This window comes from Sorex araneus, chromosome X, assembly GCF_027595985.1.
Source record: "Sorex araneus isolate mSorAra2 chromosome X, mSorAra2.pri, whole genome shotgun sequence".
Lineage (NCBI taxonomy): Eukaryota > Metazoa > Chordata > Mammalia > Eulipotyphla > Soricidae > Sorex > Sorex araneus.
This window is the reverse complement of record NC_073313.1, coordinates 242,038,072-242,059,497: the sequence shown is the minus strand read 5'-3', so window position 1 is coordinate 242,059,497 and position 21,426 is coordinate 242,038,072. Positions and strand designations below refer to the sequence as shown.

General features: G+C 38.1%; 1 protein-coding gene across 2 annotated transcripts in view; it reads right to left on the bottom strand.

Annotated features, from left to right (window-relative positions):
- MAP2 (microtubule associated protein 2) overlaps positions 1-21,426 on the bottom strand; it is a 316,282-nt gene that overhangs the window by 177,316 nt on the left and 117,540 nt on the right. The window lies entirely within an intron of this gene.

Below are 21,426 nucleotides of genomic sequence, written 5' to 3'. Positions count from 1 at the left end.
TTCATTTTCAGGACAAAAGGAATGAGAAAAAAATGCTTATAAATAAATACATTAATTTTTATAACATTGTTAGCACCCTGCCATTGTCAAAGGAGCAAAATTTGATGTACACCAAAAGGGCCAGCTGGAAAGAAGGTTTGCTGGGAAGGAGCATCACCATGGTTACCAGAAGCAAAAGTACAGAAAAAAGTAGGTGCTAATAAAGAAGGGGAAACCGAACTATGGGAGGGGGGAATTTCAAGACAGAATGATAAACTCAATTCTTTTTATTTTGGAAGAGCGTTCTCTACCCACTTTCTACTACATTTTGAATGCACTGGGGTGGATTTGCATTCCTCTTCAGTCACTTTTCCATTTTTTCATATATCATTCATTAATTTTGCTTTCATAGATAATCAAATTATGGCTCTTTTGTGCCCGTGTCTGGATTATGATTCATGGACACCCTCCAGCCCAGTCCAGACGCCTGGTTTCATAGGTGAGGAAGCCGAAGCCTAGGGAATCTGATCAGTCTGGCTGGAGACTCAGCAGCAGCGGGGATATGCCCACTCTCCCGACTCAGTTCCCTCCCTTTCCTTCATTCAGTCTGTAACTCTTCCTATGCATTCTTTCATTCTGCTGGTAAGCCAAAAAGATTCCAGTCCTTTGTCTTTGAAAGGCTTTTTAGGGAGGAAAGCGGTTGTCTTCCTCTTTAAATTGTGTGGTAATCACTCTAATGACCTGCTATGCTTAAGATCTGTTATGTACAGCATCTGAGGTCTAAAGAATCTGGGATAATTATGCCACCACTCTTCTTTCATTTCCATCTGCCAATCAGTTGAATCAAGCATGATTGCCCTTTTGTGAACATATCTTGTAGAAGTCAGAACTTATTCACTCTCTACTAGGCATTCTGTCATGCTTGGCATCATTTTTTCTGCAAACATAAAATTGGAGTATCATGATTGAACAGATCTTCCAATAGTCCTTTTTTATTATAGATACTGTGCACTTTTGTGAGGTTACAGGGCTGGAGCGATAGCATAGCGGGTATGGCGCTTGCCTTGCACACAGCCAAGCCGGGGTTGATTCCTCCACCCCTCTCAGAGAGCCTGACAAGCTGCCGAGAGTATCTCGCCCGCAAAGCAGAGCCTGGCAAGCTACCCGTGGCATATTAGACATACCAAAACCAGTAACAACAAGTCTCACAATGGACAGGTTACTGGTGCCTGCTTGAGCTAATTTTGGGGATGACAATGACCTAAAATCAGAAAGTGAGGAAAATAGAAACCCAGGTAGAAAGGCAAGTGGGAATGATAGTTTACTAAGAACCACTAGGAGGTGCAGTGTTTGTTAAAACTCTTTCTCAAAATAGTAACAACAGTGATTAAGATTTTGAGCTTGAAATTTTACTTTACCTATTTGAAAATGTTCCTTCAATAATTACTTCTTCTGACTTCTGCTTTTAGGTTAACTCATCTATAAACAGGGTCAGGTTACATATTTTAATGTCACACTAGCCTGGTTCTTTCCCCCATATGTTAGCAATAATCATATTTTTAACATTCCCCTCCCCCCCAGTGATTGAACCTAGGATCTCATACAGAGAAGTACATGCTCTACCACTAAGTCACATCTCCAACCCAAGGTAATCACATTTTAAAATAATGTGATTATCATAAGTACTATATAAGGCAAGTTTCAGACTACAATGGATCATACATAATAGCTGGGAGTCATCACTGAAAAATGTCTGTGAACTGGTTTCCACAATTGAGTTTAGTACAATAGAGGGACAGTGGGAAAGTGTATTTGGGGGGCCCACAGACAATGGTGGGGGGAAGAATATGGTCTGGTTGAGGGTGTGGATTTGGAAAGCTGTATGCATGAAACCCTATCATTACCAGTACTGTAAATTATGGTGACTAAAATTTTTTTAAAAATCAAGAGATAGTATGAATAGGAACTTTCTGTTAAATGTCTCCATCGACTTGAGTAATGATGTTATTTTTCAAAGTAAATGTTTTCTTGTAATATGACTCATTCAATTCTACACTAAAAGGATGAGACATAAGATCATCCTTTTGTAACAAATTTTAACATGATTCTGTGGAGCAAAAACAATGGCCCTGGTCAGTTTGAAAAATATAAGAGGGGGCTGGAGCGATAGCACAGCAGGTAGGGCATTTGCCTTGAAGGCGGCCAACCTGAGTTCGATTCCTCCGCCCCTCTCGAAGAGCCTGGCAAGCTACTAAGAGTATCTCGCTCGCACAGCAGAGCCTGGCAAGCTACCTGTGGCATTTCGATATGCCAAAAAAAGTAACAAGTCTCACAATGGAGACGGTACTGGTGCCTGCTTGAGCAAATCGATGAGCAATGGGATGACAGTGACAGTGACAATTAATACGACATATAAAATATAATCCTCATATTTATACATGTTATGTGCTGACAATATAAGATAATTAGGGAAGTTCCATGCTGGACAGATTAGTACAGGGGTTAAGGCACTTGCTTTGCATATAGCCAGTCAACCCTGGTTCAATCTGTGGTGCCACCTGGTCCCCTGATCCGCTCTGGGTGAAACTCCTGAGCACAGAGCCAGGACTAGCCCTGGAGCATCAGCCGTTGTGGACCCCAAAATAAAAGAAGTTTCATGATTTTCATTTATATTTTATATTTACTTTGTATATATCTGTATTTTATTTTAACAGCCTAAACTAAGGGACTTTCCTTCCCTTTTTCTCTTTCATCATATTCTAGACCTTGGCTTCTCATTTCATTGGTGACACTCAATTTTTGAAAGCATATGTATTTATTTCAGACACTTGATAGGTTCTAGGAATGGTGAAAAAAAACAGCATTTCCTCCTCACAGAATTTCAATTCACCTTCAAAGAACATAGAAGTAAAGCGCAATCTAAATTCACACTTCTTTTCTCACTTTGATGAGACGCCACATCTCTGGCCCCTGCTTCATCTCAGTTACTGATCTTGAAGAATTTAATTTAATTCTATCCCTAAACTCAGTTAGCTCGACCCCATGACTCCTTCCGGAAATTCTTTGTTTCATTCCATAAATATAATGGTTTGTGTATTTGTAGTTTCACTCTAAGCTCTTCAGAGCAGAAAGAATAATGGAGAAAATTCTTCCTTAACTCCTTAGAATTTTTAGTCTACAGAAGTTCACCTTTCCCACCTCTGAATAACAGTGCTCCTATGAAGGCCTAGGTAAGTTAAGATGACTTAAAATGAAAAGGCAATTAAGGGGCCGGATCGATAGCACAGTGGGTAGGATGTTTGCTTTGCACGCGGCCGACCTGGGTTCGATCCCCGGCATCCCATATGGTCCCCCAAGCACTGCCAGGAACAATTCCTGAGTGCAAAGCCAGGAGTAACCCCTGAGCATGGCTGGGTGTGACCCAAAAACAAAACAAAACAAAAAACAAACAAACAAAAAGGCAATTAAGTGGTTTTGTGTGTGTGTGTGTGTGTGTGTGTGTGCACGCAAGCTGATATAGATCAAACCCAAAACTTCACACATGAAACACTGTGCCACTGAGGCACATTCCAGATGCACCATTAATTTACATGGAAACAATTTTGAGTGTTCCCCAACAAATAGGGAAAAATGAACAAATTATACATAAAACTTAAAATGACACAAGTATGTAAAGCAGAAACAATATGGTACACACAAAAACACACACACATACATTCTCTTTAAAATAATTATCAAGAAAGGCTCTTGGTAGTGCCATTCACTGTTTAGGGTATAGGTATATTGATGATGGCAGTTTATACATTTTTGATGTGATTTTAGCTTTGCCTTTGCTGTAAAAGCAAAAATCTTCAGATTTCTTTTGGTAGTGAAGATGTAATAACGGAGACATTTGTAAAAGCATAGTGGAGCAAAGCATACTTTCAAAAAGAAAGGAAGATCTTTTTTATCATTTTACCAGCCAGGGCTGTCCTCACTACCATCATGAAAATTGCAAACTTGTTTCTTTCACAGTTCTTCACCTCCTGCTTTTTTTTTTTTCATAACATTATCACTCTCTGTCACACCATACAATTTTATTTATTTTATCTTCCACTTCTTACATGACTCATTCTGTAAGTTCCATGAAGGACATTATTCTTTATATGTTTGGAGCAATGGTGGATTTAAGTGCGGCTAAAACAGGGCATGGAACATACGGAAACTCAAAAATTCTTAATGAGTGACTTGGAAGAGCACAGAACTGTGAATGAACTGGGGTGAATACTTTTGCAACAACTGAATAGCCATATGCAAAAGAATGTAACCTATTACTATTGCATATCATGCACCAAAATAAGCTCAAAGTGGACTGAAGATATTATTTTTAGACCTGAAATTACAAAACACATCAGAAAATATAGGCAAAACAGTTTATGGTAGTAGCTTCTATTCTGTGTTTAGATAAACAAAAGCAGGAATAAGCAAATGAGATAAATAAACACTCAAAAGCTTCTATACATCAAAGAGACTATCACTAAGGAGAAAGACATCCTACAGAACAGGAGAGAATATTTACACACAATACATCTGACACACAGCTAGTATCCAAGGCATATGAGGAAATTTAAAAAGAACTGAAGAATCAGAGAGTAATAAAAAAAAAATGGGTGAAAGGACTGAAGAGGTATTTCACCCAAAAAAGACATACTGATGGCCACTACATATATAAAGGAGAAAAAAAGAAAAGCTCATTATCACTTCCTATCAGGGAAATGCAAATGAAGATGACAGTGAGAAACCACCTCACACCATAAGAAAACCACCTCACAACTCCATCAAAAAGCTAGGAACAAGTGTTGGTGGGGGTGTGAAGAAATGAAACCTTCAAGCACAGTTGGCAGGAATAGAAAATGTTCCAGCCTCTATGGAAACTAGTATGAAGCACTCTCAAAATATTAACAATTATTATCCCACAGTCCTATATATTTATCCTTAGAGCACCAAAACACTATTTTGTAAAGATATATGCATATTATGTTCATGTAGCACATTTTATAATAACGAGTATTTCACATAACGCAAGTACCTAATGGCAGATGAGTGGATAAAAAAAATACAAGACCTATAGTGATAATGTATATATAATACATAAAATGTGACAATGTATATATAATATATATCATGATCACGAAATCCCATTAATCACCGACTTCTCGGGCAGGCTCAGTAACATCTCATGTTGTCCTTTCCCTGAGATCTTAGAAGTCTATCTCGACTCGGCCCTCCCAAGGATGTTGCGCTGGGGGCTCTTCAGGGTCAGGGGAATGAGATCCAGCCTGTTACTGGATTTTGCATATGGATACACCATGGGAAGCTTGCAAGGCTGTCCCATGTGGGCAGGAAACTCAGAAGATTGCCAGTTTCTCCTAGAGGGAGAAGAAGGCTAAAGATATCGCTTCTGAGAGCTTGCTTTTAAGTCTCTCTCTGGATGTTGGCTATTGATGGGATTACACACACCTGGGTTCCTCTGCCAGTACCTTCATGCATGAGGCCTGTTCGAACAAATGGAGAGGGACCTTGAGCATGGCTGTGGCTAGGTTCTGGTAGTCTTCTGCCACTGGGAACTCTTCTCGGGGTGGGGAGGGAAGCTGAAGCCCATCCCCTCCAAGGGGCCCCAGGGAAGACAGCCAGGTGTGCGGTCAAGAGACTCTATGCATCACTCTCTTCTGAGAGCTTGCTTTTAAGTCTCTCTCTGGATGTTGGCTATTGATCCCATCAACATAATATATATATAATGTGATATTATATAATGTGGTATTATATAATGTGGAATTATATAGTGATGATGTATATATGAACTGGAGTGATAGCATAACGGGTAGGGTGTTTACCTTGTACGTGGCCAACCTGGGTTCGATTTCTCCATCTCTCTTGAGAGCCAGGCAAGTGACCAAGGGTATCCCACCCACATGGCAGAGTCTGGCAAGCTACCCGAGTTGTATTTGATATGCCAAAAACAGTAACAACAAATATCACAATGGAGACACTACTGGTGCCCACTCAAGAAAATTGATGAAGAATGGGACGACAGTGCTACAGTGCTACTGTATATACAATACACATAATGTGATATTATGTATTATATAATTATATATATTACATACAATGGAATGCTATACAGCTATAATAAAAAGTAAAACTTTGCATTTTGTGAAAATATGGAAAGAATTAGAATAGAAAGACAAATATAGATGATTCATATGAAGGATATAGAGAAGCAAAGCACAGGAACTGTTAAAAAGAATGTAAACAAACCTATAGATTAAGAACTCAAAACTGGAGAAGGAGAGGAAGAAGGTGGAGATCCAGTGGATTTGTGATGCAGAGACACGGGTATTTGGTGGCAGTGTGATATAATACCATAGACTGGGAACTGGCATAAAACTGTACTCTTATGTAGCACTGTAGCACTGTCGTCCCATTTTGTTCATTGATTTGCTCAAGCGGGCACCAGTAACGTCTCCATTGTGAGACTTCTTGTTACTGTTTTTGGCATATCGAATACACCATGGGTAGCTTGCCAGGTTCTGCCATGCGGGCGGCATACTCTCGGTAGCTTGCCGGGCTCTCCAAGAGGGACGGAGGAATCAAACCCGGGTCGGCCATGTGCAAGGCAAACTCCCTAGACTAATGTTATTTCAATTTAAAAAAGTGAAATGAATTATGAGAAAGAATAATAGAAATACTAACTATTCTTACTTAGTATGCTTGAATTTAAGTTATTTGGCAGATATTTAAATAATTTTCAGATTATTGTGACATTCTAAATTATGTTATCTTTATTTACCTCAGAGCTTTTCTTCCAACAGATGTGGCCCACAAAAAAGTATATATTAGGGGAAAGAAGGAACTCAACAGGATGGTGTGCATGCTTGGCAGACAAGGGGCTCAGTTCCTAGTCCTATTTCTGGCACTGCATGGTCCCCCATGGACAGTCAGAAAGAACCTCTGAGCACCAAGCTGGGAGTAGCCCCTGAGCAACACCAAGTTTGGCCCCAAACAAACATCTTTAAAAAGCAAATACAATGACCAAGAAAACCAAAGAAGAAATAAGAATATCATTATTAGCTTATCAGATGGAATAATGTGATGTTGAAATTCTACTACTTTTTAACTTTGAAGAAGGTCATTTCTTGTGACGTAACCTCATGCCTGGTAAAGCTAGCCAAGGCTGCAGGGCAGAGAGTATAATACAAGATGTCTTGTCTAATCAATGTAAAGGTTCAGCAGCCTCTAATGAAAAAATTGCAAATTTCAAATTTTATCTATGCAACTTCCAGGATATTATAGTTTATTAGATTATTAGGAATATAGCATCAAAGTTGACATTTTTAAGATGAGGCTTGTTGAGAATCATAAAATGTTATATAAATGTTTATGAAACTCTTGATGATTCAAGATAGGTCTCTAGATCTATTTTTTTAATAGCATCAGACAATGTAAACAACAGTACTAGAGATAAAGCACTTGCTCTGCATGAGGCAACCAGGGTTAGAATCTTTGGCACCACATATGGTTCCCCTGAGCACTTCTAACGGTCACTTCTGAGCACAAAATAAGGAATCTGTACACCACGAGCTGTACCTTTCTCCAAAAAACTCAGTATCTCCAGGGAACTTAATGAAAAGTGAATGAGAATTAAAGTATGATTATAAGAAAGCAAAGAACATACTGACAGATGGGTTACCTGTGGTCATCTCTGACAAGTTCACTGTGATTTTCATTGGACTTGGCCCAAAGTAGAAAGCTAAAGAGATTCTAAACAAGAGAGGAGCAAAGCAAGGTAATTGGATTATTTTCCAAATGCTACCCAATCAAGCTGAGTCATCATGATCAGAATTCAGCTTCAAAATTTCATTTTAAGTCTTACTGGGGTGCTTTCCTCAAAGTATCCAGTTTTATTCTCATCCAAACCTAAGGATAAATATTGGCTTTGGATTATACATCATTTTTAACCTGAAAAATAACCGTACTTCACTTGAAATTTTCCACAAATGCGTCTGAAAATAGCATGTTTTAGCTTTATTGCATCAGTGTTTTTATTTTATTCATCAAGGCAGAATAAAGAAGATGATGCAGATGGAGAGAGACAGGCAAATTTTCTTATTCTGGGTTCTCAGAGTTGGTTACAATACAGAGAAACAACTTGCATAGAGGGCATATGTAGTTTTGTATGCTATTATTGTCTAGACTGAAGAACTGATGGTGCTCACAGTTTTATTGCTCTCCCATAGTTATACCAAAATAAATTGAATTAAATTTCCTCTTAAAAAATTCTTTTTAAAAACACTGTGGCCCCAAAACAAGAACAAAAAAATGTGCCATGTAAACTAAACTTTGGAAAATAATCACTATTTCATTTTATCAAGAATGTTATCTCATTATATATAAAGAACTACTGTGCTGGGAATAAAAACCAACATTTTTTCTTTTTTTTTAGTTACTTTCCTTTTTTTGTAAATAATAATTAGTAAAATAATTGAATTTCTCATGTAATAGGAAAATTAAAATAACTGAATTCCTCATGGAGTAGAAAAATCAGTATGACTATTTGGTTTTGGGGGCCACATCTGACAGTACTCAAGTGTTACTGTTAGAATAGTAATTGTGGGAGCAAGCAATATAATTAATTTCGAAAATATTTTGGTGACATCTAGAAAAGTCAAATATATACAACCCAGCACTCCACTTGTAGATAAATAACCAATTAGTGCATAGGTTATGTAAACATACTATCGAAATATTCTTTTTTTGTTCAAATAGCATAAAATTGGAAACTAGGCAGATTACTGTCAGCTGCAGAATGTGATCTATCCACCAACAGTATTACTGCACAGCTTTTAAGAGTTACTCTTAGATGCAACTACACAGGTAACACTCCCAGACTTAATGATATGTGAAAGGAGCAGTTCCAATACGTGCTGCATTATTCCACTAATATGATATTTAAGAACATATACTACTGATATGCAGAGCTAAAAGTGAAATGGTGGCCCAGATGAGATCCGGAGCAGCCGCACATGACACGGCCCCTCTGCTTTTTAAAGACTATGATCCGGGAGGTCTACTAACCCATTTTGACACCCAGAGACTTCCCATATAAACGCATCTAGACTGTGAGCTGAGCTACAATCCCATGCCGCCTGGGGAGAAGGAAGGATTTTCTCTCCCAATGCTTTCTTTCTACAGGGAAGATAGCAATGGCAGCAGCTGCGCCCACATGGCGTCTGCCATCTTGTAGAACTCACAACCCAGAGATACGAGCTTGTAGTGACGTGGTGCGCAAGAGATCACGGGGTGGAGGGGTGTTACCAGTATGCTCTCTGACCAGATGAGATCCGGAGCAGCCGCACATGACACGGCCCCTTTGCTCCTTAAAGACTATGCTCCGGGAGGTCTACTAACCCATTTTGGCACCCAGAGACTTCTTATAGAAATGCATCTAGACTGTGAACTGAGCTAAAACAACAGAAATCCAAAACCGCACGGCCACAACAGCTCCTATAATCTTTATTCTCAGCAATGGAAAACAAATTATCAAATGATGCCTTTTCAGCACGTTTGATTGTTGGGGGGTGAATTCCAAGTAATAATAGTCAGTTCTCTGTTGAAATATTGAATGTATTCAAAGTATAGAGAGAATAAAGTGAAGATCATTAGCCACACAGGTGCAGGGGTGGGTGTGGGAGGGGGTATATTGGGGTTCTTGGTACGGGAATAAGTGCACTGGTGAAGGGATGGGGGTGTGATCATTATATGACTGAGACTTAAACCTGAAAGCTTTGTAATTTTTTTTCATGGTGATTCAATACAATAAAAATTTTTTAAAAAGTAAAATGGTATTTCCTTGTATGGAGAGCAGGATGGAGGGTGGCACTGATTATGCAGATGCACAATACTTTCCTTCCCTGATGGCAATGGCAGGAACAAGCACCATTTAGGCTAATGTACTTTATTAAGGAATACTTACAAAGGATTGCATTTTGGTGAGGTATGTTATGCCTCAGTAATATTAGCACTACTTATACAATATTATGGTTACCGTTACTTTAGAAATTCTTGTTCACAACACAATTTTTTTTTCTGATCTGAACATTTTTTAAATGTGCCAAGCAAGCATAGCACTGTGAATGAAAAGGTTTTGGTGATTATGTGTTTTTTAACTGAATTGTAGAGGAATATTTTCCATAAAAAGGGAAAGACTTCAAATGACCGTTTTCCTATCTCTGGTTTTTGGGCCACACCTGACTGTGCTCAGAGCTCACACATGACTCTGTTCTGGGATCAGTCCTGGTGGTGTTCGGAGAACCATACATGGTGCTGGGACTTGAATTGGGGTTCGCTGTGTGTAAGATTAACCTCCTCCCCTCAGTATTATCTCTCTTGCCCCTTTATAGGGAATTTTAACAAATAATTGTGAGGTTAAAAAACTGGGGCATAAAAAGCTATGAAATAAAATATATATCATAGAAGCAGACCCCAAAGTGAAAACATTTGCCTGCAGCAAGTCTTTCTCTGGGTTCATTTTTGTTTTGAGGTTATAAATGACTATGCTCAGGATTTACTCCTGGTTCTACGCTCAGCAGTCACACCTGAAGGTGCCCAGGAGATCATATGTAGTGCCAGGGATGAATCCAGGTTGATCACATGCAAAACCATCACTTTCCTCCTGTAATAGCTCTCTAGCACCTGTATAAGTCTTCAAGACAAAAGAATAGATGATTAAGGTCCTCCCAGTACAATTCTTTTACACAAGGCTCTAGTCTATTGAAGCCACCATATTTACTACTTCACAGCCTACACTCATTTCATCCCAGATATTTCATTTCTGGTCCACTTCAAGTCCAAACTTTTTTATAAAGTTTCTAAACTTTACACAGCACAAAATGCCACTGAAGTTATTCTGATTTTTGTGTCTCAGAATCACCATGATATTCCCTACCACTATGATGATACTATCCATGGATCTTGAGATGGTCTAATGCTATTTGTATTCAGTTATTTGTTCAAATATTGACCAACTTTAAAAGGATTAAATATGATTCCGAGATAAATGTTCAGGCACTTATAATGACACAGCAACTAATAAATAATAATTAGCTTTTGAATGTTGACTTAGTAAAAACAATTAGATATGAAGAGAAAATAGGTGATTATTGTAGACATTGTGTATATACTACAGCAAGGTTATCAGTTTTCAGAAGAAGGACTCCAGCAGGTAAGAGGGGGTAAGTGGGGGAGGGTGGGAGAGATACTGGGAACATTGGTGGAGGGGACTTGGCACTGGTGGAGGGATATAAACAAAATGCAAACATGAAAGTTCATAAGTTTGTAACTGTAACTCATGGTGATTCACTAATAAAAAAAATTGGTGCTCAAGCATCAGAATAGATTCATATTTAGAACGAACTAATTTGACCTCAACCAAGTCCAAAGTCCAGCTCCAGGCCCAGAGAGGCAGAGAGGTACAAGAGCCAGTGAGATAGTTCAAAGGGCTGGAGAACATGCTTTGGATGCAAGAGACCCAGTTCTATGTCCATGATCCACAGACCACAGCCAGGGAGGAACTTCACAAACACTGAGCTGGGAATAGTCCCCAAGTGCCACTTGGAATTTCCCCTAAAAAAACCCCAAAGATAAATATACTATTAAATCTAATCAATTCAAATTAAAATTAAGCATACTCCAATCTTTAGTTCCTTTCCCCTCTCATTCCATTTTATGAAAATTCGAAGAAAGACATCACATCATAATGGGGAGAAAGGAAAATTTCAAGTTCTCATAAGGAGCCATCATCCAAACCCTTCCCAAACTTTCCTTCCTCCCTATTCAAGAGATATCAACCTCAACATAGAAAAAGGGTTGCTCTCATTAGCTCAGGGAAATTAGTTCGACATAATGCCAGAGACAGGTAATTCCGTGAGCTGGTTTTAAATATGGAGATCCACCCCACCCAAAAGAATCAAAACGTAGTTCATATCACCCCTTCTAATAAATCCTATAAAGACCGCCTATCAAAAGCTCCAGTAAAGACTGCACAAGGTATTGCTATTACATTACTTGAGGAGAGGATATATGTATATGTATATATATATATACACATACACACACATACATGTATATATATAATTAAGATATATAACAAAGATATATATAAACAATATATATAATAAACCCCTAAGCACAACTAAACTTGATTAAGTTTGCCTGGTATACAATTAAGAGTAGAGTATAGAGAAATATTGTCAGTATTTTGTTTGGCAAGAAAAGTACATCTTTGGCTGGAGTGATAGTATAGCAGGTAGGATACTTGCCTTGCATGCAGCCAACTCGGTTCAATCCCTGGCCCCATACAGTCCCCCCAGGGGTGATTCCTGAGAGCTGAACCAGGAATAAACCCTGAATATCACAGGGTGTAGCCAAAAAAAATACAAAAAAGAAAATCCAATTCGTTTGTTTATTTCAGGGGAACTACAGTTGTCGCTCCTAGAGTGCTCTGGAGGCCATGCAGTGCTGAGCATTCAACCTGGTCCTCCTGGTTGTGCTCCAGCTTACTGAGTTCTTCCCAGCCCCGGAACTAGTCATTATAGCTTTGCACTATGGATGCTTTGAAACAGCCATATCTAGATAAATATGAACTTTTTCTAATATAAAAGTTATTTCTGGGGCCAGAATGTGGCTCTGTGGTAGAGAGCACTTGTCATGCATGTCTGAAACATGTGTTTGATCCCTGAGACACACACACACACACACACACACACACACACAAAGAAACAAAAATAAAGAAAGAAAAAAGGGGGACCTATTAATTACAAGAATTATTTTCTTCTGTAGTGTTCTAACCCATTGTGTCTAAAACAAATATTTGGCAAAAAAATAAAATGGTTTCTTAAAAAAAATAAGATTATCAGTTTGCTTTGCACATAGTAGAATTGTCTGTGTTCTGTGGCTGTTTCACATTCCAATGGACCAATGGAGAGGAAACAGAAAGTCAAACCTACAGCTTTCTACTGAAATGTCCCCTAATATATCAATGCCACTTTTTTTAAAAAAAAAACAGGTTTTACTATATGGAAAGTGTTACTTATAATTTTCTAAAAATTTCATATTTAAATTAGAGACACTCAATAAAATGTGATTGATAAGAGAAGGGGTGATGAAGTCTATCTAAGTTCACAAAGAATGGACCAAGGGATATCCTGAAAAATTAGCAATCAGGATATTAAGCTAAAAACCAAGTACAATGAAAGGGGGAGATTTAAATAGGAGGTGTTAAAGATGATAAAATTGTACATAAATATTGGTTAATGCAGCACTATTTGTGTATTACCTGAAGCCAGGAAGCAATTGAAAACTGATGATGAGTGTCAGGAGAATTAAGACTCCGAAGTCAGCAGGAAAAGTAAGACTATGGCAGAAGGTAGAGAAGAGTTTGGGGATCGAGAGTTCTGGAAGCACACAGGGTCTCATTTATAAAGCAGTGAGTCAATCTGACAGGTGAGGAGAGCTGAGGCACTTGAAAGATCTTATTCAATGGCTGGCATTACTGAATGCCCAGCTGGGTCTGAATAAGAGTAGTTGTAAACAGGGACATTGTTCTCAAGAAATCTTAAGTTTCACGTGCCTTCCAACACAGTCTTATAAATGTTGAACGGCATCAATATTCACCAACCACCTGCAATTTGTATTACTCTATGATGTGCTAGACACTGCAAATCCTTGACAAGAAGCATTTTAATTTGTACAGATAGCCCTCTACTCAGGATTTACATGTATTGATGATATGCAAATCAGTTTGCTCTCATCAGCAACACAAATTAAGTGCATCCTGTCATGAGGATTATCTTGGAAAGAGAGAATGTCACCCTCAATATGCCTATGGGCTGAAGGTGAGCAGGAAGCCTTCCATTCAGAGTGAATTAAAAACAAAGAGGATTTCATCACTATTGACCAATGGACTGCATTCTTTATTAGACTGATTGCTACAGTATTTATACAAAGTATCTTTGCTTAGAATAATTTTCTTTTTAACATCTATGCAGTCAGACAAGAAATTTAAAAGCTATCATCTTGATTAAGAGTACTACTTATAGAAAAGTAAAATGGTATTTCTTATAGAAAAGTAACAGGAGAAAACAATCTTATACTGTAACCTTTGCATTAAGAGTACATATGTCAATGAGGAATGATGACTTCTAGAATAGGATCCCTATTTTGGACTAGTGAAGATGAACTTATGAGTTCCTGCCACAAATCCTAAGTAAGTCTGAGAAAGAACAATACCCAAAATATCACAAAAATGTATATGAATATAAGAAAAGCAAAATAACTTTGAATAAGAATGTATTACCCAAGACAGTTATTTTGTTTATTTGGGGCCACAGTCTCAAGGTTTATTCCTGAATCTGGACTTTTAGCAGGGCTTAAGGGACTATATATGGTGCCAGGGATTAAACTAGGTTGGTCATATGCAAGGCAAATACTCTACCCAAATGCTCTATTCCTCCAGTCCATGACTGATAATTTTTTAAAACCCTATAAATCACACCTGGAAGCAACTGATGAAAGGAGATCCAGATAAAGATCACTACATGGTATAATTTAAAAATACTTTCAATTGACTAATTCTTAAAATATACTTGTTAGGATACTATCAATGGGGGGGGGGAATTTAATATCTGGATTGATTGACCAGAGAGATAGCACATCAGGCAAGGTGTTTGCTATGCATGACAATGACCCAGGTTTCATTCATTCCAGGTACTCACGTAGGGCCCCCTAGTACCACCAGGAGTGATCATTGAGCACAAAGCCAGGAAAGCCAGGTATTCCCCACTCCTTAACCCTCCAAAATAAAAGTCCGGATTGACTGTTAGAAGAAGGATACTAGTTAGAGTATTCTTGAGGCCTGATTATAAGTGAAATGGTGAAGTGGTGAACTTACGTGAGAAGGTTGAAATTAATGATAGAGTTGGGTGCTCACAATGAGGAGCATGGATAATTCCAAAGTTGCAGGAGTCAGTGAAGCTTTTATGAGCATCAAAACAGAAGTGAAGTGTATACAACAGCACTCAGTGGAAAAGGCATAACATAATTGCATGTGCACCAAGGATATATAGACCCCCAACAAACTGTAATTGGGAATGCATTTGGGCAAAGGAAAGTACAATGGAGATTAGAGAGAAAAGAAGGAAAACTTAAGATAACATGAAAGAATGAAAGCATATTCACATTCTATTCACATTCTATCAAATGCACCCTCAAGTGAAGTTATGCAGTCAGTCCTTTGCACCTGTGCTTCAGAACACAACCATCATCACCAACATATTTTAAAAATGAGACGCTACCCTAGTTCCCCAGTACCACACTGGGGAAGGAACTGCAAAAGAGAGAGAGAAAAAAAACTCTCTGGCTCGAGTTCAGCCATTTATTCCATGCTCCACCGAGCTGACATAAAACACTGGGCTTCTCCCAACATTCTGAGATTCACCACTGTGTGATTCAATTCAAAGTCAAAGGTGACTTCCACAAGTCAGCTGTGTTACTTATTAAACACACAAAAGCGTTCCGGTTCCACTGACTCATAAAATACACTTGGTGAGGAAAAATTCACTATCACTTAAGATCATAAAAATCAGGAAAAATTGTCTCCTCACAAACAAAAAAGGAGTTGTCTCTTGTACAAGTAAAACCAATAAATGCTCAAAAAAAACAAGGTTCAAATTTTATGTGAAAATAAATTTAAGCTAAATTAAACATGATTACATATTTATAAATGATATCTCCTGTAACTTTTGCCTTGCATGCAGCCAGCCTGGTTTTGATTTCTTCGCTCCTCTCGGAGAGTCCGGCAAGTTACCGAGAGTATACCTCCTGCACAGTAAAGCTTGTCAAGCTACCTATGGTGTATTCAATATGCCAAAAACAGTAACAACAAGCCTCACAATGAAGATGCTACTGATGCCCACTTGAGCAAATTGATGAACAACAAGACAACAGTGCTACAGTGCAGTGCTATCTCCTGTAACTAAAGATTATGCAATACCAGAAATTCATTTTTAAAGAACATGACTTTTTAAAAAATTTGTCTGTTTGGGGGAAACATCCAAGAGAGCTCAAGGCTTACTCCTGCCTCAGCACTCAGGGGTCACTCGTAGTGGATCTTGGAGATCATATGTGGTGCTGGGGATAGACCCCGTATTATTCAATCCCCAGCACAGGGATAGGTCTACTGTATTCAAGGCAAGTGCTCTGCCAACTGTACTATCTCTGGCCCTCTTTTAGGATTTCTAGTTCATTTTCCTTTTCCTAGTATCTTTAATTCATTAGCTATAATGCATAATATCAAGACAATATCCAGAAAAAAATTTTCTGTCAAGGACATTTAATGACCAACTGATGATTATTTCCCCTCAACTATTGAGTCAGCCAGAGGTATAGTACAGAGGATAAAGAGTTTGTCTTGCCTGTTTTTAGTCCCCAGCTCTACACTTACGGTGCTCTGAGCACTGTCAGAATTGATCTCTAAGCTCAGAATCAGGAGTAAACGGAAAGCACCAGTAGATGTGACTCCAACCTCCACACCAAAAAAATAAAAATCAAATGAGAATAATAAAAATAATAAAAGGATTCAATATTATACATATGATAATTACACTTTAAATAAAGTATAGTATGGAGTGATAGCATAGTGGGTAGGGCATTTGCCTTGCACGCAGCTGACCCAGGTTCAATTCCTCCATCCCTCTCAGAGAGTCCGGCAAGCTACAGAGAGCATCTCGCCTACATGGCAGAGCCTGGCAAGCTACCCGTGGAGTATTCGATATGCCAAAATACAGTAACAACAAATCTCACAATGGAGACGTTACTGGTGCCCACTCGAGCAAATTGATGAGCAATGGGATGACAATGACAGTGACTTTAAATAAGTAAAATTAATACTGCTATTGATATTAAAATGTTCATTATTCTTGTCCTATTTTAATAAATAACCAAAAAGATAATGTCTGTTGGTTGGATTGTATCTAATTTCACTATTCCAAACACTTTAAACATAAAGTAGGACTTCCTAAGGATCTCTTAGTACCTCTATTTTATAGGAAGGCAAATGAAGACACCAAGAGGTTAGTCTATTTCCCAAAGCACAAACTTCTGGTAAACTGAAGAGACTTCATGAAAAAATAATCTGGTATGAGTTTCTCCACAAGCCTAATTTCCACGCTTTGGATTCTTTAGATAAGTGGCCCAGTCCACTCAGCACTAGAAAAATGGGAAATTCTTGAAACAGATGAAAAAAAAATACCATATCCAATCACCGTGTCTTCTCAGCTCTGCCTGCTAAACAGTCTTTCAATATCCCCTTATATGAAATTTATGTGAAACCAAAGACAAAAATTAAAGAACATTCCACAAAATGCAAACACTCATGTACTTTCTGTGCTTCTCCATTTTTGGTCTGGTTTTCTATGAAAACACAACTTTTAAAACCACTGGGTCTCTCTGTGACACACATTCTCCTCACTCCACAGTCATTCCTGTCTTTGCCTCCATGGTCAGAAGAAGTACTCCTGACAAAATTTAAAAGAAAGGAACTACTGTTTCCTGGACATCTGGACTATTTTTCTTTCCTCCCTCCTAGAATTAATGAGATGCTAAGCATCACCTGCTTACTGATCTCTGTCTTCGGTCCAATTTATCATGGCTTATGATCTCACAGGGAAGTGCTATAAAAGTTTTAATTTAAGCATATAAAGAGACATGACACAAGTAGGAGAGCATGGAAATTACACCCAGCAATATTTCTAAAGTGAGTTGCAAAAACAAAATTACAGAAAAATAGGCAGGGTCTTTATTTGTAATAAAGTAAGAGCAAGCAAAAGCCATAATGATCCATTTGCCTATGAATAAACTCACCATGACACCATACTAGCTCCTGAACTGTAACACGGATTCTACAACCAAAGGGGAAAATTTTTTAAGTGATACATGTTATTTTTAATAATCTCCAAGGTCTTTTAGAGTCTACTAAATAAATGTAAAAAAGTATTTTAAAAAGTCAGAAGAAATTACACATTGAGTTTTCATGATTTTTCATATAGAATTTTCATTCTTTACAAAGATTCTAACAGATGCAAAAATAAAACATGATTTAAGTATTAAACAACAAATAAACTTAGGGAACATATAAGAATAAAATCCACACTTGTCTTCTGCTCTATTTACTCTCTTAGAGTTACAAATCAAGAATTCACACTGTATGTGATAGAGCTAGCTTCTTTTTCTTCACCTCCCTTACATATGTCCCATGTCTCCTACTCTTTTCTACACATACAAGACTCAGATTGCTATTGCTATTTAGCATTGCTCCAAATAAGCTGGATACTTGTTTTATATCTCTCATAATAATAGTAACAGTCTGGCACTTTATACTTTAATAAGTACTCTTAGATCAATTACCTCATTTTGTCCTAGAGGCAATAATATCTAGGTCTAAATATCTATTATCTCTAAGTTTCTGGATACCTAAAAGTAAGGAAGTTAAATGCAAATACCAGATGGCTTCTCACTTTAAGTGAAATTTGAATAGCTAAATGATTTAGAGAAAAATAATTCCTAGCCTTGGAAAATTAAGGTATGATAGATGCAAGAAAGGAGAAGGGTGGTAAAGAGAATTAGAGAGGTCTTTCTGGTAGTACAATAGCATTAGAACTTTGGTGGTGAGTGTGTTAATCACTATACATGTAAAGAGTTTGAAGCTCAAATTACACAATATTAAAGATAGAAATGATCATAGTCACACCCCAAACTTCACCCAACATTGTCCACATAACTAACTAACCTGTGGGTTGTCGTGAACATCCCGTCAAGAACCTCCACCAGAAAAAGATTACATTCAAGAAAGGCTCAGATAATGGTTGGCACTTTTCAGCAATAATAAAGTATGTCTGATTCAGGTGTATACTTAATACATACACTGAATCATTTTAGATATCATAGTGATCTTGTACATGTAGCATATTTCAGGCTTAACTTTCATACACACTGGGAAACAAAAAAAGATGTGATACACTTTATTGTGAAGTTCATTTAATTTCAGAAGTCTGGACCTGAATCCATCATATTAATGAGGTGTGTCTATTTACTATCTCTTATGATCTTCATGAGATTCTTGTAAAGTCATAGGCCCAGTAATTTTTATTCCCATAGACACACTAATAAACTAAAATTTTTGAATATAAAGAAAGCAATACCAAAATGACTTTCACGATCTTATCTCACTCTGCTATACTACCTTTCAAAATAATAGGAGTGTCTTTCAAACAAATACCTGAACAGTTTTGTGGCAACTCACTTCTTCCAAGCAATACTTGTTAAGTTCCCAAACGTACAAGTTAAACCCATTTTAATAGCAAAGGTATTTTTAAAGGAAGTTTCAGTCATACCATAAGGACTTTTACAAGAGGAGATTACATACGAAAAAGTAAATGATGGCTGAGATGCAAAACTGCATAAAGGGTAGGTTTACTTTTCCTTAAGTCTGAAGTTATTAAGGACATAAATTCAACATTACTTAAATATATTATGTTCCTGGCATTGTGCTAAACCAGTCTCTAAATCTAATGTTAACAATGGAAGTACCTGGAATAAATGAGGTAGTTATTATACGTGAGTATAATAGTCTGGGAGACTTTTTTTTCATTTTGGGGAGTTCTGGCTCAAGTTCACCTGTGCTTAGGGCTTACTCATGGCGGGGCTCCGGGAACAGTATGTGGTGCAGGTGATGAGGAATGAACCCGGGTAAGCTGTGTACAGGCCCAGCCTGCTGTACTATCAACTCCAGCCCCTCTAGGAGGCATTTTTGTTCATAATAGGCTAGAGCTTGACAAACTTTACAGTCAACTGGAACAGCAAAGTGAGCCATAGCTATTATACTCCATTTACATTTGATTTCATAAAAGATTTTATAGATATTTTTATTAAAGGTATTTATATTTTTATTTATAAAAGTTTCTGTTCACAAGTTTGCAGTAGGTGAATATATAGACTATCCACTCTTAATAAACATTTTGCCTGCTTTTTCCTTTGGCATCAACTGCATGTGTCACATTCATTAACTGAGATAATTCATTCTATCAAAAAGGGGATTTGTCCTCTTTGAGGCACCTAATCTCACTGGCAATATTGCATACTGAGTGATATGTGGCTTTGGGATGAGTCTTTAGTCAAAGACTGTTTTATTATTTGCTAACTGTAAAGCCCTGGGGAAATTAAGTAGAAAGTCTTATTAAGTCCCTGCTTCATAAGATCATAATATGAAATAAATAATTTTAAATGTACAAGGTGATAGGATATCATAACCTCCAATTAAGATGGTTTGCTTGATTTATTTTGATTTGGAGGCCATACCCAGCAATGCTCGGGGCTTACTTCTGGCTCTGCTGAAGGATCTCTCTTGATGGGGCTTGAGGGACTGTATACAGTGCCAAGGATCAACCTAGGGTCAGTCTTGTAGAGTACAAATGTCCCCTCGCTTATCTCTCAGGTCCTCCTCTTTTTTCTTAACAGGCTATATCATGCTCTGGTTTCCTAGAAAGGAAATAATGACTGACTTCCACAGAGAGAGCCTTTCAGGGCATGAAAACGCTTTCAAACATTAGATGCTTAACTTACTATCTTGGAGCAGGGCAGGAAGTGTCATACCCAAAGGTGCCTGATTCTCTGGGTGACTCTGGAGATATTTTGGGGACCCTGTGGTGCTGGGAATTAAACCCAGGTCTACTGCATACAAAGCATGTGCTCTAGCTCTGATGCTTCTCTCTTTTTTTTTTTTTTTTTGCTTTTTGGGTCACACCCAGAGATGTTCAGGGGGTTACTCCTGGCTTTGCACTCAGGACTTACTCCTGGCAGTGCTTGGGGGACCATATGGGATGCCGGGGATCGAACCCGGGTCAGCCGTATGCAAGGCAAACGCCCTACCTGCTGTGCTATCGCTCCGGCCCCTCTGATGCTTCTTTTAAACAAAATTTTTTACTTATATTGGAAAGAAGATCTAGAAAATAAATGGCATTGACACTTGAAACAACATTAACTCTTCATATAATACAGTTCTTCACATGTTTTCTAGCACTGAACAGGTAGGGCCGAAAAGATAGCACAAGGATTAAGGTACTCCGTGCCTTGCAATGTTGCCCAAGTTGGTTATACTTCTAGAATTGCATATGTTTCTCCAGTACTACCTGGGGGCACTCCTGGGAGAGCCCTTGAGCACCTCTATATGTGGCACAAACTACTCTGCCCCAAAAAAGATCATCACATGCAAATATGCATTTTAATCCTAGCACTCTCTCCATGCCTAGAATTATTTTTTAAGGTTAATATAGGGTGTATGCGTGTAGGTGTGTGTGT